Here is a 25,033-nt window from a genome sequence, read left to right as displayed (position 1 = left end):
ATCGTAGCTCCACCACTGGCTCTTACGACTGATGTCCCTTCTATGTTCCTCCCATTGACCAATCAGATTCCATCTCTCATATCACTTGCATTTACTTACATTCACTTACAAACAAAATGGCGGCGCCCAGTCCAGATGATCTACTCAATAATCAAGATCTATATTGTAATAAAACAGGTCTTTCCCCGCGAAGTGCATCAAATCACGTGAGCACCTTGATTAAAAGCATGAAACAATTTGCAAAATGTCTGTCAATGCCAAGTTAGCGGTACATATGCTCTACAGATCCTGCAGTCGACCGAAATCTGCACTTGAAATCCATTTAGTTTAGGAACCGGATGTCTTGTTCGTTGAGAGATTTTGATTGGACCTATGCATCATGTGCATAGACTCGTTAGTCCAGGCAAAATGTAACTCCATAATTGCAGCCTAGTTTGTCAAGGGTGGAGACTGGACTTTTATGGTCAGTTAACTCCCTTGTCGCAGGAAGATGCCATGGCTTCCCCATGGCAAGCAGCTGCTCAAAATTACACCACATCAGAGTCAGAAAGTGTTCAGCCATTGCTCTAACATCAGTCAAGATGTGTGGCTATTTCTGCTAATCCTACAATATGAATGCATGCATTGTTGAGTGTGTGAAGCAACATTTTATCTGGTAAATAATTAAGATACACTAGCTTTTTATGACTTGTTTGGGTACCCAATAAATCACCTGCTCAGATTACTGATCACATCACAAATAGTCAGATGTACGGTCGTATTCCACGCAACGAATGCCTGTCAGGGATTAATCCCCTGCGTAGACAACGGAAGGCGCCTTCTATGTTGTTACTAGTTCTTGGCATATGTTGTCAACACGGTAATCAGACTGATGAGCTGACAGAAAGCCCTGTAATGCGATTAAAAAATTGAGGCAGAAGCAGGCAGAAAGGGCACCGGCCCAATCTTTGAAATTGCGAAGTTACACAAAAACAGAAAAACCTGTTTTAACCCCAGTGGTGTTTTTTTTTCGTTTGGGCGATGATTTGGCCTATCTTTTTTTATCGTCTGTTTTACGCTATTTCCGTTTTTCAAATTTGATTTCAGTTAAGAATTTGTTATTAAGCTTGCCCTAAAGTATTAGAATCAGCAAAGTTGATCTGTTCTCTGTACTTGTCCTATAACATTAACATCAAGAAGGGATTAAGCATAAAACTAATTACTATCAATAATAAAAAAAAACTCTTCAAAGTCAATTTGTTTTATCTATTTTGATCAGTTGCTTTCAATACCAGAACTATTAAGCCTAAGTTCATTTTGGCAAACAGTGCTGTACTACACAGTATGGCTGTCGGTTTGGGCATATAGTAGACCATATTAATTGTCATATATTAACCCATTTCATGTATTTGTAATATGATTTAGTAAGTTGGTTGGTTGGTTGGTTTGTTGTTTAACGCAACACTCAGCAATATTCCAGCTATATGACGGCAGTCTGTAAATAATCAAGTCAGGACCAGACAATCCAGTGATTAATATCATGAGCATCGATCCACACAATTGGGATCGATGACATGCATCAACCAAGTCAGCGAGCCTGACCACCTGATCCCATTAGTCGCCTTTTACGACAAGCATAGTCGCCTTTGATGGCAAGCATGGGTTGCTGAAAACCTATTCTACCCCGGATCTTCATGGGCCGATTTTTGTAAGTGATATTTGTGATCAAACAATTGATACAATGTCGGAGTCTTGTCTTAATATTCACTCTGTCTCAAATCCCGAAGATGTGCCGATTCCTGCAATATTTGATAGGGATGACAGAGATATTTCCTTTGAAGCTACTGGTATTGATCTTGAAATGGAGCGTCTTAGTAGACGCTTGCGGCACATTATATCAAAAAGTATCAAATTTGAAACTTACTTCTGTTAGTCTTAAGCCCACAGGCCACAGGTTTCAGTGGTATGTTCAGAACTTATGATATGTGTAATAGGGGATGTGTTTGTTTGTCATGAAGGAGTTCTCTGTTGAAAATATCTCGACAGGAAAGATGTGTTTTCATATAGGTTACAAATGGTTATTTGGAAAACAGCCACAGAACTGGAATCAGTGGTGATGGTAATAGTATTATATGTGTAAAATGTTTCAACTTAATGAACATTTCTGTTTCATAAGGTTCACGCCAGGCTTCCAATAGAAGATCATAGAAGGGGTGAAGGACAGTGTTTCAGATACTAGGGGTCAAGGCCATTGTCTCACTGGCTATCACAAGTAATGGTAAGTAGAGATTTGTATGGCTGACTGTGACCTGCTGGTTGTGTGTCAGCCTTCTATGATGACGTGGTACATGCTCACACTATCAACCACTGGTTTGTCAGGTCAATGATGACTTCAGTGTAGCATTCACTAACTCACAGCATTAATACATAAATTTGTAATTCAAGATTTATCAGTGGTTTCAAAGAGCAGTCAATGTAAGTACACTATATTCAGCAACAAATTCATGTATTAGAAATACTGTAATAGCAACGTGCCGAACTACCTGTCTGCGTTCAGACCTTGAAGACTCCGGCTCTGTTATGCCTGGTGCATTTGTCAAGATGAATTTGTGTATTGGAAAATATTCAGTCAAATATTCTTATTGACTGTAATGAAGAAATGAATGGATCAATCTGATACCACTATGATACATGGCACGAGCAAAGAAACGCCAATGATGATGATGATGAGAGGTCGGTCAAATGACCGCGAAATTGACGTTCACTAGTATATGAACGACACAATTTGACGTTCATATGTTTTTCACGAGACCCGTGTTCTTGGAATGACGTAAACACTGACGGACTACTTCCACATTCCTGGGGAAGCCCCTGGGAATTCCCTAGCACGAAAACATACATAACCGTTCTTTCTGATCATTTAGAACCTTCATTCTTGGTCTCAGCGTTTCAGTATACATTGAGAAATGTCAGAGAGCGTGACTGCATGTTTGTTCACAAATATCCTCGCTACGGACTATCCTAATGAACAAACGGAAGACATGCACATCTAAACTATCTTAGTATCTTAGTATCCACTCGATCCGTGTCTAGGCTGACACTGATTGTCTCCAGCAATCTATGAATTTACCTTAGTGTCTGTTTGACGCATCTTTATTCACTTTTCAATGATCAGCCAGTTGATCAATGATAACTAACACATGTAACCGCCACAGGTTCATTAACAACTTCAGAAATCTCTCCCGTCAAACTTTCTCATCTAATGAGGATATGATTTGAACACATGTGCTGCGTAAGATGTTTCTGAAGAGCATGTTGTGCATCCATACGCTCATGTCACCTCTCTTTTTGAGGAACTATTTGCTGTCAGTGTAAACATGAAGTCACACGTACTAAATAAAATTGTGTTTAAATCTTGGCCTACATCCTTTGAGGTAAGAAATTGTGATAATTTTTTTTATAAGAATTGACTTTCGCTTTGTGTGAGTTCATTGGAGTATGAACTTTCGTAGAGTGAGGGCCAAACTGTATGAATGTCGGAGCAACCTTCGTAGAGTGAGGGCCAAAAGGTTCATACTCCAATGAACTCACAAAAAGTGAAAGTCTATTCTTAAATGATACAGCTAGTGAGGGACTCTTCAAGCTTTATTCCCAAGTCTCTAAGGTTCCTTGTATAAACCTAAACTGAAGCCCTACAGTTGTAGCGATCTCACCAGACAGTTTAATACTTGTTGTGATTGGCAAAAAATCTGTTTTGAAGTTCACCTTTGAAGTTAATTTCTCAAACTTCAGCTTTGTCAGGTTCATTGAAGTTAATATGCCGAGTAAATTTTTTACATTACTTTCAATATTATTCATCGGCATACAAAATATCTCATATCACAACCAAATTGCTGATTTTAGGTACAGAAATATTGAATTGATGTTTAAATTAAACACACAATTTGTTGTGACGCATTTGAGACAGAATTCTATTGATATAGAAACAGTGTTAGTTTTTAGGACCGTAGCAATTCCGCAAGTCAGTTTGCCAATGATTTTAAGTACACATGGGAATGCGTTTTAGCTCCCTTTTGCTGTTGGCACATGGATGACGACAAACAATAGTAATTGTTCTCTCGTCTCTTGAAAGCATGGAAAAGTCAACTTTCAAGAGATCTCGTCTATTTCTGAGTGTTAAAGGCGGGGAGGTCAGGGAGTATGAGGGTATTCTCTCACTCGTTCTATCACCACTTTACAGGAGAGAAAGAGAAAAAAAAATGACTGCCTTTTTTGTGATTTGACATTTGAATTGAAAATTATCAGGAGGAAATGGAGCTAAATTTAAGACATTGTGCCTGGAATTGGCATCCGCTTGAGAATGGTCGGGTTTCCAGCAGAGCATATATTGTTTGGTTTCATCTTTTTGCCCCATTGTTTTTGGTCCAACCTAGAAGTGAATTCAAGATGCAGAAACCATTCTTTTTCTTACATGCAGCTGGTATTTCGTTGTTGTTAAGTTACATTTAGAAACTGTGGTAACAATATAGAAAGGATTGACATCTTTAATTCTTTCAATGCAGCATTATAGATACTAGTACCTTTAGCATACAACATATCAAATGGTTGTACTGAAAGAGTAAAAGCCACTGAATTACAAGATGAGTCAACCTGTCTTCCTTTTAATGCCACCAGATGCTAATTTATGTCTGCTGAATGATGTGAGTGTATGTTGTTTTATTCTGAGTATGTATGGTTTTACGCCGCTTTGAGCAATATTCCAGCAATACAATGGCGGGGGACACCAGAAATCGGCTTCACATTGTACCCATGTCAGATATCGAACCGGGTCTTCGGCTTGACGAGCGAACGCATTAACCACTAGGCTACCCGACCGCCCCTGTTTTATTCTGATGCCTGCAATATTCAAACATTATCACAGTGACTTGTACATGGTAGAATCTGGCCCAGGGCACCAGCATGATAGCATAAGCAACAATCCTTGTCATGTCAACGCCAGGTCGGACATGGCAACCATCTGATACTCATCCCTGTCACCTCTTACAAGCATGTGGTACCTGGGCAGGTCTGCCACAGAATCCCCAAAGTGGGTCAGTGATGTATACTGCCGTGAAGATCCGGGGTAGAATTGGTCTTCAGCAACCCATGCTTGCTGTAAAAGGCAACTATGCTTGTTGTAAAAGGCGACTATGCTTGTTGTAAAAGGCGACTTAAACGGGATCAGGTGGACAGCTGGCTGACTTGATGCATCTCATCGTATCCCAATTGTGTAGATTGATGCTCAAGATGTCAATCACTGGATTTTCTGACCCAGATTCAATTATTTGCAGACCACAGTCATATAGCTGGAATATTGCTGAGTGCGACAATAAGCAACAAACAAACAAACAAAAAGTGATGTATGCATCAATATTCACGTAGTATTAGCAACTTGTACCCATGAAGATCTTGGTTAGAATTGGTGTTTGGCAACCTATGCTTGTGGTAAAAGGCGACTATGCTTGTCGTAAGAGGCAACTAACGGGATTGGGTGCTCAGGCTCTCAGACTTAGTTGATGCATGTCATCATATCCCAATTCTGTTGATCGATGCTCATGATGTCAGTCTCTGGTTTGTCTGGTCTAGACTCAATCATATAGCTGGAATATTGCTGAGTGTGAAATTAAACAACAAAGAAAATTTGAATCTGGGCCTGGCAATCCAGTGGTTGATAGTATGAGCAGCAATACTTGTCAGTATGCTGACACTCAAAGCCAGGTGACCTTCACTTGAATGCTGCTGTGGTCTCAGTGAGGTAGACAAGTGTCAGTTTAATGAGGAATTGTCGTGTTTATAATTAGTATATAAACTGAATAAAAAGAGTTAGGGGTCATGGAATTTTGGGGGATATTCTTTTCAGTATATGTACTTTCTCATAAAACCTGCCTTCTTTTGTTTCCTTGAAAACAGCAGAGTGTTGTATTGGTGTGACACATATTGGTATAGAACACCATTCCTGTTGACATGAAGTGCTGCAAATATTTGTTATAGCCACGTATTAACACCAGGTGTCAGGATTTGTTGTCCTCTTGGACTTTTTGGGGGTAAGGATCGGCCTTGTAGCAGGGTATGAACTGTAGACAGATAGTTTCTATTGAATTATTGATCCCTGATTTCATAGAACATGAAGATTGTGCACTTGAACACATACTGAAGAATTCTTCCTAATGACACCAGTGCTTGGCCCTTGTCCCAGTCTAGTACATAAGCTCAAGCACCAGTGGAATCGGCTTATCTGCGATCATATACGGTAATGGTTGTCTGGAATTTGGTGCTAATGGTAAGTTATATCTGTGTTACCTTTTCTTACCTATTATTTGGCGTACGTTGAAGTGAGTGAGTTGGGTTTAACGCCGCTCTTAACAGTATTCTCAGACGTTTACCACTTCGGTGAAACCCACGAGCATGGGTATGGTGCTGACAAACCTAGAAACATAATCGGGGCAAACCGGGATTCGAACCCACAATCATAGGTTTCTGGCGTGTCCATCTTGGCTGAGTATTATAATTATGTTATGAATAATAGTCAGAAGGGAAGACCAGCTGTCAGTTGTGACCTGGCCGATTATGTGTCATCATTCAGTGACATCTGGGTAGGTGCTCACACTATCAACCACTGGTTTGTCAGGTCAGTGATCAGTTCAGTGTACTGGGACTTCCCATATTTAAACCCCGGGCTAAATGACTCAAATATTTTTCTTTGAACTGGAAATAACTTCACAGAACACACCAAAATTATCAGTGAGTGAGTTAGTGTGGCTTTTAATGTGGCTGCACTTAGCCTTTTGCAGCAATATCACGGTGGGGAACTCGAGAAATGGGCTTCCCACATTGTACCCATGTCGGGAATCGAACCCAGGTCTTCGGCCTGACGAGCGAACGCTTTAACCACTAGGCTACGCAACCGCCCCACCAAAATTATCAAGTCAAGCAATCCTTTATTTTTCCACATGAAAAATGGAGAAGTTCTTACTATAAAAAGAGCAGATGAAGGATCACAATGATTTTGTATCATGACTAGAGTATCCCAGCGTGTACCGATACAGAAGTGTATCATGACCCCCTGGTTTCCCATTCGTGGCACCCCGACAATACAAATCCAGATATATCTGGAATAGACCTGAAACACCCAGGTATTTCTAATAGTTTTAATCACAGTATATGTGTCAATTTTAGTTGTTGGCTAAAATTGCGTATGAATGCCAGCAGCTGAAGGGATGGTGTAAATCCTGCTGGGGTACCATGTAGGTAGCAGACGTATCGTAAGTCCCTACGGTCCCGAGTAGGGTGGCCTAACTTTGGTTGCTGGTGATCTGAAGCCTGTTTTTATTTTGTGTTGTTGAATGATAGTTTATTCTTTTACATGTTCTCCAACTGGTTTTAACTAAAATCTGTGATAATCTAGTTATTGTACTATCCTTCGGCGACAGGATTTTATACAGTCTAAATATATTCATTTAACTATATATATATGTTTAACTTTTTCTCAGCACAATATGGCTGAAATGTGATGTTAAATTTTCTCTCACTCACTCACCCTCTTTACTCACTCACTCACTCACTCGCTCATATAGCCAGATCACTCTGAAAATATGTATGCAGATATCATTAAGCTGTTTTCATGGTTTGGGATAGAAATTTCTGTATGTGTCTTTCCCCCCCCCTTTTTTTCCTTTTTAATTGACCTTAGCATATTTCTTGCTCCTACGAGAAATATCTATTTGTCAATTTGTCATTACAAAACCAAGTTTGTGTGAAATTCACTTGATGGAAAGGATGTGAGCGTCTAGATTAGCCATGCGCATCACATCACTTTGCAGCTATAAATCTGCATAAGCACTTTCAGGGCCTGGTAGAGGCATGCTGTAGTGGAATTTTGAGCATGGGGGTCTATTAAGGGGGACCATATTTACAGGTCATGGTCACTTCTGATGCAGGCTCTTATCTGCTTTACAGGCTTTTCATGAATGTTGTCTTTATATTTCACTGGAAGAAAAAAAAAATTCAAGATTTTATGGGTGTAGATAAAATATTTTTTTAAATCAAATTTGAATTCTTTTCATCTTAACTTGGTTTACATACAAAATATTTATTAAAATCGAGAAGTGTTTTATTTTTTAACAAGATAAACTTAATTCCTGTTTGTCAATGTATTTATGCTTAAGGCGAAAGGGCCCGTGAAGATCCGGGGTAGAATAGGTTTTCAGCAACCCATGCTTGCCATAAAAGGCGACTATGCTTGTCGTAAGAGATGACTAACGGGATCGGGTGGTCAGGCTCGCTGACTTGGTTTGATTCATGTCATCGATCCCAATTGCGTGGATCGATGCTCATGATGTCAATCACTGGATTGTCTGGTCAAGACCACCGTCATATAGCTGGAATGTTGCTGAGTGCGGCGTTAAACAACAAACCAACCAACTTAAGGTGAAAGAATGGTTTTCATAATTTTTGCAAAATATTCTGAAGAAGACTATTAGAAGATGTCATAACAAGTAAAATTTATTCAGTTGCTTGTTATGGGTGATGGGTTCTATCCTTTAGTGAAAAAAACTCCCCAACTACATCTGTATACCTTTCTATCTCTTATCAGTGCTTATGAATGTTTCTATTCTTTTTAGTGAAAAAAACTTCTGTTATCTTTCAGAATATATTGTAGCCATATTTTGTGTCACTTAACTGCCTAGTTCTTATAAGATCCTCTTTTGAAATGTCTTATATGCTATGACATTCACCTGTGAATCCATCCATCTGTCCCCACTCCTGTGTGGATCCTGACTTAGATTCTTATAATAACTACTAAATCTGCAATATTGGTTTAGTGTTTCATTTGTCGCTTAATGCTGCTCTCAGCAATATTCCAGCCATTTGACAGAGCTCTGTAAATAGTCGAGTCTGGACCAGGTTTAAAATACAGTGATTGACATCATGAACATCCACCTGCTCAGTTCTATGGTGTCAAACACAACAGAGTAACAAACATTGACCCCCCAAAATATAATTGACCAATCCCAAAACAATATTGAAGGTTTTGCAGATATGTTTCACAACATGAAACTGTAAAAAATACTTTTAATTATCAACATATCTAAATATACACAAACTATGTCATGATGATTGCTATTGGATTCATACTCAATCCACAAGTACACAAACAGAAATGAATAAAGTTTATTTTGACAATTTCAAAAGTTGTAAAAACATGCCTTTGAGGCTGAGACGTCTCTTCAAATAGATGTATAACATGTCTGCCATCACAGCGCATTTACAACATAAACACAAACTGGTGGAGCTGATTCGGTGACTGATAGAACCCATCGGTTCCACAACCACCTCCCACGGCTGCACATCGCTGTCAAAGAAGGCTGTCAGATACACTGCAACCAGAGATATGCTACTCGTGTGAAAACTTGTTATGAATTTAATCATTGCTGCATAATACTACCTGTGTGAAAACTGGTTATCACTGAGATTGATGTTTATGGGCATGAGATGGTTGCTGCAGGGAGTGGATGGTGAATGTGGATACATTGTTGGTGGAGAATTTCTGGATATGAAGTATGGTGAGTTGAACACTCTATTTCAATGGAAACATTGTCCTGTTTAATCTAGGCTGTTGTGTGGTAGTTTGGTGTAGAATACTTAGGCTCACAAATCATTTCCTCTTAGAGTGAGCAAGCCTGTGGGAATCTAAACAAGAATAGGTCTCCATTTACGAATGCTTGAAGGAAAAGCTTGCTGTGATCAGCAGACGTGGATCAGGATTCTGAAAGGGGGTGGGGTGGGATGCACACTGTACACAAGTCATGAAATGGAGAAAAGCACATGCTAGGTAAACATGTTGGACGTCCAGAAGAAGGGTGCACACCTCCCTCCCTCCCTCTGTATCCAGTGATAAGATAGGTTGATGAAGATGTGTTGCATGGGGATGGGACCAGCAGTCCGACATGCTCAGATGTGTGACTGTGTGTCATTATTGCCTGACAGCATCCGTGCTCACACTATCAACCTGGCCTGGTCTTGAATCACTTTTTTATAGGTTGCAGGGATATTGTTGGTGGTGGCTAAAGGGACATTAACCCACTTGCTAGTTATTTTAGTCCATGTTTTTGTTTCTCAGTATGTATATCAGCATGAATGTGAAATACGGAGTTTTAGATATCCTCAACCAGTGCAATCATTTTTTGTTCGTATTCATAATGTTCGTATCCATATCAGAAATTGTGGAATTTTGAAGGTGTTGTCCAAATTTTCCACCATTCTTTCGATTAATTCATCAGAATGGATTAAGATTAAGCTGGATACTAAAGTAGAAATTTTGTTTGTTAGTTGTTTAATGTCACACTCAGCAATATTCCAGCCATATGACGGCATCCTGTAAACATCAAATCTGGACCAGACAATCCAGTGACAGATATTATGACCAATGATCCACACCATCAGGGTACGATGACAGGTGATCTGAGCCTGACCACCAATCCATTTAGTTGCCTCTAGAGACCAGCATAGGTTGCTGGGGCCTATTTTAACCTGGAAACCTTGACTGGAGTAAAATGTTTGACTAGGAAAGAAAATATGCATATCTATTTAACTAAAGCTATTAAAACTTCTCTAGTTCTGCATTTTTTAATCAAATAAAGTGGTTCAGCAAGATCCTATCAAAAAGTTTGTAACTGATTACAGCAAGTCTTGTGAGATCCTGGCATTGAGACTCTGTGCAGAGGATCACAGGCAGTGGTGCCCAGGGTGCTGGGTTATAACACCAGCCGGCCACTTCATGGAGTCCATCTCCCCATGTCATGGATACATGGCAGCCATTGTGACCACAGTAGAGAGTCCATCACACCACCTTGTCATGCATGATCTTGGCAGTCATTGTGACCACAGTAGAGATTCCATCACACCACCTTGTCATGCATGATCTTGGCAGCCATTGTGACTACAGTAGAGAGTCCATCACACCACCTTGTCATGCATGATCTTGGCAGCCATTGTGACTACAGTAGAGAGTCCATTTCCCCATGCCATGGATGATCTTGGCAGCCATTGTGACTACAGTAGAGAGTCCATCACACCACCTTGTCATGCATGATCTCGGCAGCCATTGTGACTACAGTAGAGAGTCCATCTCACCACCACGTCATGGATGCTCTCAGCAGCCATTTTACCCAATCATCCCCATTTTAGTCAAACAAGTTTAAATTGACATTGAGTGGGTACAGAAGAGAAGCTCAGCAAACAGAGTTAGAAATAAAGGAGGGCCCTGGTGTATAAATCTCGACCACCACAACTTTTAAATTTCTAACATAAGAGTTATAGCAAGGAAAAGTTGACTTCCATGCTTGCTGATGCAATGGTGGGAAGAAATTGTATCTGAAATTATTATTTTATCAGGAAGAATATATTCCAATATCGTGTTATTTTAGTTGCAGCTTCCACCATATATACTTAAAATTATAAGAACCATAAGCTTAGCACTTAGGTACAGATGGTATGCAGGATATTTTTTTGACGTATGGAACAATTTTGACCAGTCACCGTAGGGACTTCTCGCTCTACATGTATTTTGATTGCGAAAACGTTATGTTGACATTTAATAGTCAAACTGCCTCAAATATGACTTTTAGCCAGTCATGGTACTGCATTTATGATATGTTCTATCCATTCTCTTGCAACTAAAGTTTGTTTCAAGGCATCAATAGCGGTAATCTGACCGTGGTTGCTGTAAATAACGGTGAGTTGTGCGATCTACCGATCACTTCGCCAACGATTTCGCCGAAATTATTGTAAACATTATTATAATTATTGTTATAATTATTGAATGAAATATTGAATAATATTAATCAAATATATTGCAAACTCTAGTCCGCTCAATAACCAGGGAACACTGTACGTAACAATTTGTAATGTGTGTGAAAAGTCGTACGAAAATACACTATTTGAAGGGGATGTGGCTAAATGCAAATGTCTGATTGGGATTTTTAATTTTCCGGACCCCTGTTGCATACCAGCGCCATCTGGAATGTACCTCATTACACTGCGATTGATATCAATGACTTTTTCACAGTAATCGGATAATTCAGGAAAGGAAAGGAAATATAGTTCATTTTGATGAAGTCAACTTGTTGAACATGTGCAGCCTGATTGGAATCTGAAATTCCTCCATAATTTCTAAATGTCATACAATTTGTATAAACACAAACAGGAGCACTTGTTAAATATAATCTAATTGCCAGCATGATGTCTATCTATGACTGTATACGTTTGGCATTTAGACCAATATTTAATCAATAAACTAATCTTTAAATTGGTCCGCTCTTCACATTCCCAACATTACGTCTGTACAAGAAGCACTCCGATTGCTAATGTCATATTGCTCCCAAAAAACACCCAATAGCTTTAGCCTTTCTCCGTCAGTATCTGTCAATCACAAAGTGATGTATATGTAATGGACAAGCCCCTGGGGCAAAACGTGTGTATAGAGTCATGACGCAGGATATACATCAGCTGGACATTGCACACCACGGATGTCATATCCTTCATATTGATTAGGCCTGGAATTGTGCCTACGTCATATGTCCATGTATTGCCATTTCCTTGACAATATATCACTGTGTATGGCATTATACAAGGCTTGTTGTGTCTTGATAATAGGGTTGTGATTTCATTGCTTGAATAATGTTTAGGATAAATAAGCAACTTTGGATGAATAACATATACCTTTCTGATCTGTATGTGGTTCAGGATAAAAAAGTTGATAAAATCCACATGAAGCCCAAATGTAATAATTATATACTACTCAAAAAAGGTTAGGGACCATGCCAGATTAACTATAGTAATACGAAAGAATCAGGTGGTCCTTAACTGCTTTTGAGTAGTATGTAATGGTTATTGGAACTAGTTAAAAAATCTTTCTATCTTATTGGCCAGTTGCCGTCTTGTAAGATGACTACGACATGGCTGTCTGACCTTTACACATTTCATTGCGGCATCATGTTTGATATATCACAACTGACCCTGTTCGTAGGAGTAATACCATACCATAATCTTCATGGCTGCCACAAAGCAGATCTAGTGGTTTCAAACAAAAACATGAACAAAAAATTAATCTTGTAAAGTAACTATGAATATGTTAAATGGTTCACAAGCAAGGTGAACATGATTCGTTTGACATTTTGGACAATGTAAGCTTCTCGGTTATCTACTTACTTGTCTATAACAGATTATCAAAGGGGTTGATAAAGAACTTTATGTCTAAGATCCTGAATATCTGAAGAAACTCTGAATGCAACTACACTCAATGAAGTTAATAATAATAATAATAATAATAATAATATAATATATATAGCACCAATTTCCAGATTGGATCTACTCAAAGGCACTTTTGCATGAGTCTGGTGGTCAAAGGAGTTCAGTGAGCATTGTAGGCGGATTGGTTGGTTGGTTTGTTGTTTTACGCCGCAAAATATGACGGCTGTCCATAAGTAATCAAGTCTGGACCAGACAATCCAGTGATTGACTACATGAGCATCGATCCACGCAATTGGGATACGATGACATGCATCAACCAAGTCAGCGAGCCTGACCACCTGATCCCGACCACCCGTTCCCGTTAGTCGCCTCTTACGACAAGCATAGTCGCCTTTTACAGCAAGCATTGGTTGCTGAAGACCTATTTTACCCCGGATCTTCCCAGGTTGTAGCCGATTGGAACAAATAGGTTTTTAACAGTCCCTGAAATTTGTTGATATCTTAATTTTGGCACATTTGATGTTGACAGAAATGTTGTTTCGAAGTTTTGGGCCAGCCTTTGCAAAGCATCGGTCACCAAGTGACACAGTACTAGTTTTGGGCACAAACAGGAACTGATTGTTACCAGACCTAAGTGGTCTTACTGGTTGATATTGCTGTATCAATTCACTGATGTAAGGTGGACCAATGTCATGAAGTGCTTTGTATAAAAAAACCAAGTAGTTTGAATTTGATGCCCTTTGCCATCGGGAGCTAGTGTAGTTGCATTAGTACAGTTGGACTGACTTACTGATTTCAACTTGTGTTATTCCTTCAATGGAACATTTGCAGATCTTAGAAGGTTTATGAAGCCATCCACTTGTCATTCCTGCCTTCGTTGATACCGCAGGTTCTAACTGCCCCGTAGACGTTCAAGAGCAGCACTTGTGAAATCAGCATGAGACACAAGCTCCGGTGATAATCTGTATATAACTGTTTATTAGAAGCCATCACCTTCATTGTCTTGCCCAAGACATAGGTCATGCCAAGGTAAATCTTCATCAGCTAATGATAATCATCAATAATAAGTTTATTAGCATCAGTAGCAGAGTATTCTTTCCAAACTTTGAATTGAAACTTAATCCACTGGAAATTTAGCGAAATTCATGCATATTCATGGCCAAAACCACCCTTTGAGGCTGAAAGCAAATTATGAAGTAGATTACTGAGAACCATAATGAGAAGCTTACAGTGTCCAAAATATAAGCTTCTCGAACTCAAAGGATGATTTGGACCATGAATATGCATGAATATTGCTGAAAGGTCCTGTGCTTAAACATTCTATCGATTACACAAGATGGACAGTAGTTTATGCTGTAATATAAGATACCTATGTGATAAATCACAAAGAACAACGAAGAACGCTCACAACTTGATGCTGTCATATATTGGACGATGTTATTTTTGAGAGGGAAGTGCCTAGTCAGTTGTGTTCCCCATATATGTAGCTGGGCTACGCACATGAACGCAGTGGCCGAACAATCGGATCCAAAAGTGGGTGAGATATGAAAATCGGCATAAGGAGAAAAGGTACAGATAATCAATGTGAGGATTGTGAGAATATGTAGGAAATACCAGATTTAACCCACCTGTTCGCAAAATGCGCCCCTCATGGTTTATTCTCACTGTAGTGTTTTATTGTACAATAGTCTGCGACCCTCTTGGTTTATTCTGCCTGCAGTGTTTTATTGTACTATTGTCTGCGACACTCTTGGTTTATTCTGCCTGCAGTGTTTTATTGTACTATTGTCTGCGACCCTTATGGTTTACTCTCCCTGCAGTGTTTTATAGTACATTAAACAACTTGTCGTTTATTACTTAAATATAGATATACAACTCCACTTTTGATTGGGATATTTTTTATCTGTTCATGATACACAAAACTGTTTCTCATAATATGCCAAGTGTATGTTTTAATATGATGATGTGTATGATTATCCTTATCAAAAGTTGAGTGGTATATATCAGTGACTTACAAGCTTTTGTATAAACGCATCAGCATCAGGAGAAACTGTTTCCATGATTCTCAGCATCACCAGTTCTGGGAATTCTGGGACGTCCATCTGTTGGCCAAAATTATTCGTACAGTGCGGATGCGCTCAAGTGTTGTTGTTTTAACTGAATTGGTTAGTTGGTTGGTTGGTTTGTTGTTTAACGCCGCACTCAGCAATATTCCAGCTTTATGACGGCGGTAAATAATCGAGTCTGGACCAGACAATCCAGTGATTAATATCATGAGCATCGATCCACGCAATTGGGATCTATGACTTGCATTAACCAAGTCAGCAAGTCTGACCACCTAATCCCGTTAGTCGCCTCTTACTACAAGCATAGTCGCCTTTTACGGCAAGCATGGGTTACTGAAGACCTATTCTACCCCAGATCTTCACAGGTCTGTTTTACCTGAGGGACCATTTCATCAATGTGGGTTACTTCGCAAACTTTCTGTGAGCTGTCATATTAATTAGTGAGCGATGCTAGTTAATAGTTAGTGTTAGGCTTGAAAGTCATCGACGTTTTTCTCATATGGCAGTAATCATTCCTGTTTGTGTCTTTATCCTATCCATTAATTTGCACGACTGCAATCATGACATCACAGCTCTGCGGGTATGCGTAGTTGAAATATCGCCACACGGCAAAACTTCACTGAAGTTACATTTGAACAAAATGTGATTATTACAGACAAACAAAACAGCTTCTGTAAAAAAGGAAGCACTCGTGAACATGTGTATACATTATGTTCTATAATCAACAACCGTAATCTATCTAAATGTTCTACCTTTGTTATTATTTCTACTGTTAAATCATTGTATGTAAACAATCGGTAAAGAGATTCTGTAAACGGTCATTTAACCAATGAATTTATAAATTCATGGTGGTGTTAAGCAAGGTTGTGTGTTTTCACCAATGTTATTCTCTTCTATGCGATATGTATGTATGGATGTATGCATGTGAGTATGGGTACTGATACACGAGGGTAGGTGTCGATATAGTGAGATGGATGTGTATGTTATATATGTTGGCTGGGGTCGGAGGAGGATGGGGATGCAGGGATGAGTTTGGATACATGGGAGGCCATGCAGACATGGGATCTTGTGACTGGGTCTGCTTGTATTGATGTTTGTTTTTCCTTTTTACCTTTTCATGTTTTGTGTTCTTGTCCAGGCATTGAACATTTCCACACGCAATATCTAGTTCTTTATGTGCTGTACAATCCATGACACTTAAATGAAAGTGATCTTTTTCTTATTCTGTAATAAAACAGCTAATTTGGTGAACGCTTAAATTTTTACTCTTTGCTTTGACAACGACCCCCGTGTTATTCCGGATTAGGCAAGACACCTGCATGACTGATTTCGATAAAAATGTGCTAGACATCCCAGTAGGGGATTAGTAAAAATTCAGTCCTGCGAATGAACCACCACTTCATGTGGAATTAATATTATATGGTGTTGTAAGAACACTACCATACTAAAACAGTTCAAGTTTTGCCAAATCATAGCAGCATACATCACTTACTGTCAGAAATATTTCCATATGAAGGTTATTATACATGAGTCATCACAGAGGCGTTTGGATACATGCTTTCTTTCCTCATGTTGTCAGTTTTCTATAGAAAAGATTGGAATACCTTTATTTCACAAATTCTTTAGTATATCGGTCAGATAACTTTGGAATAACTCCCAGCATGTTTTCTACCACTGAGTGCTTTTTTAATGTCTCTATAAATATCAGCAAGCCGTGATACTACTCTGTGTACATAAAGATGGTAAATGTATTGGGTGTTGTCCCCTCATCAATCACAGTGGTCTCCACATCTCCTCCCCATCAGCTGATGTAGATGTGATTATTACCTACACCTGTATTGTAGCTCTGTAATAAAATACTCATAAATATAGTGCGTGTGTGACATATAGGTGACCAAGTTAAAGGGTAGTCGATTTCATGTCAATTTCAGCAATGTATGAAATGTACATGGTGGCGCTACCTACAGTGAGGAAGTACATGCATGATGTCACCAACAGGCCCTAGGGTAGACACTGGGCCCATTGACCCACATGCCAGGGCCAGCTGGGGTGGGGGGTCCCCTGTTTGATGGATGGGCAGCGTTGATGACAGGCACATGTGAAATGTACATTGCTGGGACATTTACAGTGTGTTTAGTTGAGTGGAATGAAGGTTGAAAAGCCTTGATCGGCTGCAGATGGAATATACCTGTTTCAATGTAAGTATTAATTAACTGAATTCCTGCCTCTCTTCTTGAGATACCCATCTAAAAGGGTGTAATGGTATCAGTGTTGATATCAGTGTAGATGTAGGTCATGGATGTTTATCACACTTCTTGATGTAGTGAATAGAAGACATTCCAACCATGTGAGACCCTTATGGCAACACTGTGCCACATATAAGTAGACCATCTGTCACAACTGTTCAGCAAGGTGAAGCTTGGTACCCATCTATTGTCTGACAGGTCTACTAGCTTACTGGTACCCATCTATTGTCTGATAGGTCTACTAGCTTACTGGTACCCATCTATTGTCTGGTCTACTGGCTACTGGTACCCATCTATTGTCTGGTCTATCTTACTGGTACCCATCTATTGTCTGGTCTATCTTACTGGTACCCATCTATTGTCTTGATTGTCTGGGCTACTGGCACCCATCTATAGTCTGGTCTATCTTACTGGTAACCATCTATTGTCTGGTCTACTAGCTACTGGTACCCATCTATAGTCTGGTCTATCTTACTGGTACCCGTCTATTGTCTGACAGGTCTACTAGCTTACTGGTACCCATCTATTTTCTGGTCTACTAGCCACTGGTACCCATCTATTGTCTGATCTATCTTACTGGTACCAATCTATTGTCTGGTCTACTAGCTACTGGTACCCATCTATTTTCTGGTCTACTAGCTACTGGTACCATCTATTGTCTGGTCTATCTTACTGGTACCCATCTATTGTCTGGTCTATCTTACTGGTACCCATCTATTGTCTTGATTGTCTGGGCTACTGGCACCCATCTATAGTCTGGTCTATCTTACTGGTAACCATCTATTGTCTGGTCTACTAGCTACTGGTACCCATCTATAGTCTGGTCTATCTTACTGGTACCCGTCTATTGTCTGACAGGTCTACTAGCTTACTGGTACCCATCTATTTTCTGGTCTACTAGCCACTGGTACCCATCTATTGTCTGATCTATCTTACTGGTACCCATCTATTGTCTGGTCTACTAGCTACTGGTACCCATCTATTTTCTGGTCTACTAGCTACTGGTACCATCTATTGTCTGGTCTATCTTACTGGTACCCATCTATTGTCTGGTCTATCTTACTGGTACCCATCTATTGTCTGGTCTACTAGCTTACTGGTACCCATCTATTGTCTGGTCTATCTTACTGGTAACCATCTATTGTCTGGTCTACTGGCTACTGGTACCCATCTATTGTCTGGTCTACTAGCAACTGGTACCCATCTTTTGTCTGGTCTACTAGCTAGTGGTACCATCTATTGTCTGGTCTACTAGCTACTGGTACCCATCTATTGCCTCAAAATAGTTTATATAATTTCTACAATTACATATTAGCGCTTCTGTGACAATCGGAAAATATTGACACACAAGTGTTGTATTGCAATGTGTGTATTGCTGACGTGTATCCCACAATCCTGGTTCAAATGTACTTGGAAGTGCTTTCCATATCACAAGTCCCAGGGATGGAATTTGTGTGATGCTATCAGGATGTGAATAATTGTTTCATTGTTAAAGTTCGATAAAAAATTAATCAGTATCAGAAATCTGAATACAAAAGCAACAAAGTGGAAAAATCTAACTTTCATCACTGTTGTCTCCTCAAGACTTAATCTCGTTACGTCCCCGGCAATCGCCCTCTGCCGCTTACATCAATAGACATGCTGTAAACACTGTATCGCCTGGCCGTCTAATAGCCACTTCTTTGCCGAAACAGTAAGGCACTTGCAATTGATTAGTACTCCATGCTCATAGTAATTCCCAAGCAATAACATTAACGGCAATATCACTGCTAATCAAGGGAGGATGCATGCTGCGTTTATTCTTAATGTTATTCCCCATCGCGTAAAACACTTCCTGGTATTTCGTACAACTGCCGTGTGGGATATTGAACAAAGTCGTGTTGGTTGAGTGTTGCACCTCGGCCTTTGGGGGAGGTGATCAGCTGAGGTGGAGAAACACAAGAAATATACATTGATTTCCTTCGACATGAAAGAGACGTGGCTCTGCCAGATGATCTGGTTTGTGGATGGAACTGGAAATAGTTGTGTGGGAAATACTGATACTTGGACATGTGAGATTTATGTAAACAGTCTAGGTGCTAGGTAAGAAAAGGTGGTGTTAAATGTTGGTGTAAGGAGAATCCATTGTTTCAATTTCATCTCTCCTTGCAAGTGTTATTTGGTTAAATGGTTTTGCTTTTGCTTTCAACAAAGCATCAATTTCAAGTTATAACCTTAAAATTTCAACTTATTGTCTTGAAATTTTAAGATCATCTATCTTGCCCTTTTTGGAAATTGGTTTTGGAAATAGTATATGAGATTGGGAATTCTACCATGAATTTGGAGTTTACCTGATTCTGATTGGTCAATCAGAGGCTATTAAATCACAATAAACCCCCTCTGATTGAAACAGCTGGTTTGACGGCCGCTTCACCGTGGAAGCTAATATTCATAGAATAGTACTATTTTCAGTCATTGTCGGTAGGCATATCTAAATAATTATATCTACAATTACAGGTTACAAAATGCACAGATGCGGTTACTACAATATTCAAAAGATGTGTGGCAATACATTTTGTGCAGAAAAACACGACAGAAATCAACAAAGGGAATGTATTTACGTTTTGGAGACAACAGAGAGCTTGGAATTTCGGCGCTTTTCTATATACAACATAGCTACTTGAAATCAACAAAGGGAATGTATTTACGTTTTGGAGACAACAGAGAGCTTGGAATTTCAGCGCTTTTCTATATACAACATAGCTACTTGAAATTTCAACAAAGCATCTTGAAATAATATAATATAATATAACATTTGAAACCTAATCTCCTAATTAAACATGACTAAAAATATTTATTATTATTTTGGGGGGGAAATTAGTTAATGTTGCTAACGGACTGGTCATTTATTAGGGGGGGACATCAAAAAGGGGGGCACCAAATTTTATCACAACTATATTTGGGGGAGGGCCATGGAAATTGACTCAGTTCTACTTTTTCAAATAAAAAAACTTTATTAGGACTGTTCATTTGTTATAGGGGGAGAAGGGAGGTGCTGGAATAAAATGTTATATTTAGGGTGTGGGTGGCATTTTCTGTGTGCATTTGTTGGTGGTTAGAAAGTTAGAACACAGGTCATCCAATGGTGGGGCTCATCCAATGGGTGTACGTCATTTGGATCATGTGTAGTGCAATTATGACCTGATAATATGCTCCTACAAATACACTTTTTCCACACTGCCGCTTCAGCTGCAGGGATGAGATTTACACAGACGCCCGAGCTGTGAGTTGGAGTGGAAAGTGAAAAGAGGAATTTGTGCAAACTGTTCACACAGATGCGCTATTCAAGGAACACAAGTATTTGGCTGTGCTGTAAAACAGATAGAGGACAGTACTTTGTCAGGATAAACTGAAACAGTTGCCAGAACCATATTTATATCCCGATAAAACGCTGTCACTTGTCTTCTAACTATCACTTGATACAGTTTAGTTTGAACTGTGACGTAAACGCAGTGTTGGAATCGATGTAAACACAGTGGTGGAAACACTGAAAGTACTCCATCAACCTGCAAAATGATACCATTTGCCCTTTGTTTCGTCTGAATGATATCTTCAGATTCTGTACTCCCTCTGGGGTCACCAGGTTTATTAATCCAAATAGTGGTTACATCATATCTTTTTGCAAATTGAACTTTGTCGTCTTCAGTTTTGAGTACTCTTGATTTCAGTATATATATATATATATATATTTCATAGGCCAAATGCCAAAGTCCTATACCAGACTAATTACAATGTGCATGTTACAGGTATTTATAGACTGCAATAATATAGACCCTTAGGTTTTATCCTATACCTTTTTTAGCTGAGAATATTTTTATTTTTATTTTATTTTAATATATGATATACAGACTTTGTAAAGGTAAACAAAATATTGGCTTGTGCCTTGCAACATGCTAACAAATTTATTCATATTCAGAAACTTATATATATGTAAAGTTTTTGCTAACTACCGTTTTCTGGTCAATTCATATTTTGGACTTAACATTATAACATGCTATTCATGTTCCACATCATTTGTTCTCAAAGAGCAAAATCTTTCATTAGTTTTTATCTTGGATTACCTCTGATTACATTACAAGACCTGTGAAGATTCGGGGTAGAATAGGTCTTCAGCAACCCATGCTTGCTGGAAAAGGCGACTATGCTTGTTGTAAGAGGCGACTAATGGATCGGGTGGTCAGGCTCGCTGACTTGGTTCATTGTATCCCAATTGCGTGGATCGATGCTCATGATATCAATCATTGGATTGTCTGGTCCAGACTCGATTATTTACAGACCGCCATCATATAGCTGGAATATTGCTGAGTGCAGCGTTAAACAACAAATTAACGAACATTACAACAGTACTAATGTATTCTTACAGACATGGTTACAAATCGCAATTATATTTGTTACAAGTTCAGTTATAAAACTCCATGATAATCTATAAAATGGCAGTAATGAACCAAATCGTCTTAAAGAATCTTCCGGCTATCAAATTAGTTGCGCATCTAACTTGATCTTAATGTTTCGGCACTCTGATAGTCCAGGTCGGATATTCTCCAGATGGGGCTAATAAAGGAGATACAAAATTGTTATGAGGCATAAACCATATCACTTTGTTATCACTGGTGCAGACCGTTGAGTTAGGGTCTTTAATATCTGAGGGGGTCTCCCTGTCTTGGATCCAATAGGGGGAAATGTTTTGGCACGGGATGAACATTTTTTGTCGACAAGGCATCAAAAATAAAAAGTATTATCAAAATATCAATTTTGAATTATACAGATCTGATCTTGTCTGACAGGATTGCACTGCAAGATTAATGTATATTCTGTATCACCAAGTTATCATTGATAAAATAAACACGGAGCCATTTGCTGAGGAATGTTTCAGTGCTAGTGGTTTATGTAGGTTTGTGGGTAGATTTAATGTTCCAATAGCCAGTGTGAAAATAACCTTTAACTTCTTGTACTGCATTCTGTTGTTAATCCTACTGAAAGTTTTCTTCTGTCTCCAAACAGGTCTAAGCTATTTTCTCCTGTATCAACAAGGTATTTTCTTCAAGTTAACTTTCTTCCAAATACGTCCAATTCTTTGTAGATGGAAAGTCAGTGTTTGTTCCCAGTCTGTGTGAGTTGGCTGTCAGACACTACACTCATTACAGCCGAGAATCCATCGGATTTAGGTGTTAACTGGCAATTGACACTCAGCTGATGGAAATGTACATCGTTCCTCGGTGGGCTCCAACTGCGTCAATTTCAAGCATACCTCCACTGTGGACTGGTTAGCATACGACTGTGAAATTTTAAGCTTGGTTGATTTTTTGTTTCACCTGGAAACACCTGAGCTCTTCACCTGCGATTAATAATGACAAGTCGCCCAACCAGGTGTCAAACATGATGAAGCACTCCGGCAAATATTTCACGTTGATTTCACGCTCATGTCTTGTCTATTGCTTGGTGGAGGCAGGCTTCCACAGGCTAACTCTGTGGTCAGATATGTCAGAGACTCATGCTTGCGAATCAATTTCATTGGGGCATTGTGAAGGTAGGCTGAACTGTTTATGACTGAAATCATGTCTGCTTCCGTCTGTGTAGGTAGTAAAGGGATAAAACAATTGTGTATGTGCTTTGTGTCTGACCCAGGGACTTACAGGTGGACTCTGGACTAGCGTATGTCCAGGTTAATTTAGTCACAAATGCACACTTGACTTGAAGCACAACTTAGCACCTTCACGTAAGTGTTTTTAACCCAGGGTTGTTGTTTTTTTTTTCTTCCAAAATGCACTTCAGTAAGGCAGGGCTTGATTTAACTATTTTAACCTTGCACCAGTTCAATCTATAATTGAAAAATGTGTCCTAATATTTCTGTCAACGTGCACAAAGTAGATGTTAAAAAAATTCAAATTTGTGTCTGGCTAAGCCTTACTTTTCCACACATAAACTGGTTTTGTCTGGTGCAACTTAGTTTTTTATATTAACATGCACTTGGTGCAAGTTAAATCAAGTTCCCTAAATTGAATCCTGGTAAGGAATTACTTTGAATTTCTTCTGGCTAATGCAATGATGAATCTTTTAAATCTCATTATTTAATATAATTTAAGAGGCTTTCTATACAACAGTTAACAAAAGCTATAAAATTATATTTGCTAAATTTGTATCTTTGAATAACCAAAATATGTCTTATCAAATGTGTTAGGTCACATTTTCAAAAACAAATTAAAAAAATGAATGAGTAAAATTTACTGAACTCTTTCATTGATTGAAGGGGTTGAAAGCCATGTGATGAAATGTACAACACATGTCAATATCCTGACTGCCAATCAAGTGGCCATGTGGCCCTACTTAGACCTTGTGCATCCCTCATTAGCCTGGACCAGCTCCAGCCCTGCATCATGTAGATAGCCAGTGTTACACAATGTTACAGGGTTTAATCCCCAGTTGTGAGGAGAGGCTATGAGTCAACTGACACCAACCAACACTAGGCTTATCCCTCCTCCCAGTCCTAGCATCCCATACTGCAGGCCTTCACTTTCATACTGACAAACACACTGCAGTGTTCATTTCACTGTGTAGGTAATCAAGTCGTGAGTCTATATTCTTTCCACTGGAGTGCCTGGGAGTTTACGATTGTTGCCAGAATCTGTGGCTCCCATTGTGGGAGTATTTGTGAATCTCGGCTGTCTGTGGATTACTGCGGTGGTATGTGATTCACAAAGGATGATAGACGGAGAGAGACGTAAGTATCCACATGTACATCTCACAGCTCAATGTGGTACATGTCGTACATGGTTGTATATTTCGCTCAGGATGATGTTCATTTCATATAGGTTCATTTGCTGATTGACATCTGTTGCTTGTGGCGAGGGTTTCATTGTGGTAGTGATGTTGGTCATACTTGTATATTGCCCATACTGGCTCGTATATTGCACATACTGGCTCAAGATTTGAACAGCTTTCGTTAATTGTGTGCCATTCATAGATTAAATGTTTGGGTGACTTCAATGTCCTCATAACTTGGTTTATGTCAATCATTTGTTTCTCAATTACAGATAATTAAAAAACAAATTTTGAAGGATTTCTCAAGATTGTAGTGGAGTTAGTTTCATGTGACTGTGTGTTTCTTGTGAGTAGCAAGTAGATGCTGATCAAATATGATGTGTACATCTGTGAACTTACACACCAAAGTTCACTGTGAGCATTCTGTTTCCAGTATTTTGTCAATGTTGTCAGTTGGGGATTTGTTTATTTACTATCTCTGCATGTCATAGACACCTGGAGGCCAAGTGTTTGTTTACTTGTTTATTCAACTTAAGTGGAGATCAGACTTGTCAGTTTGCTAATGGAAAAATTGAATATTCAAGGTATGTTTATGATGTGAGCAGCAGGGTTGAAGAGCAGTTCATTATGTAAGTATGCCCTCGGGACAGACAA

General features: G+C 39.2%; 1 protein-coding gene across 7 annotated transcripts in view; it reads left to right on the top strand.

Moving 5' to 3' along the window:
- The window catches only part of LOC124136320, a 93,694-nt gene that overhangs the window by 47,951 nt on the left and 20,710 nt on the right, over nucleotides 1–25,033 (top strand). For 3 of the 7 annotated variants that reach the window (XM_046502212.2, XM_046502214.2, XM_046502213.2), the window contains one exon: nucleotides 2,156–2,257. The exons of 2 other annotated variants lie outside the window; for them this stretch is intronic. The gene's annotated coding sequence lies outside the window, so the exon portion shown is untranslated. Of the gene's footprint in view, nucleotides 1–2,155; nucleotides 2,258–9,416; nucleotides 9,582–23,791; nucleotides 24,339–25,033 lie in introns of those variants that run through there. 2 more of the 7 variants (XM_046502219.2, XM_046502217.2) reach the window with 2 other exon arrangements.

Source organism: Haliotis rufescens, unplaced genomic scaffold, assembly GCF_023055435.1.
Source record: "Haliotis rufescens isolate VD_foot unplaced genomic scaffold, xgHalRufe1.0.p SCAF_22, whole genome shotgun sequence".
In the NCBI taxonomy this organism is placed as follows: domain Eukaryota; kingdom Metazoa; phylum Mollusca; class Gastropoda; order Lepetellida; family Haliotidae; genus Haliotis; species Haliotis rufescens.
This window is presented reverse-complemented; position numbering and strand designations above follow the sequence as displayed.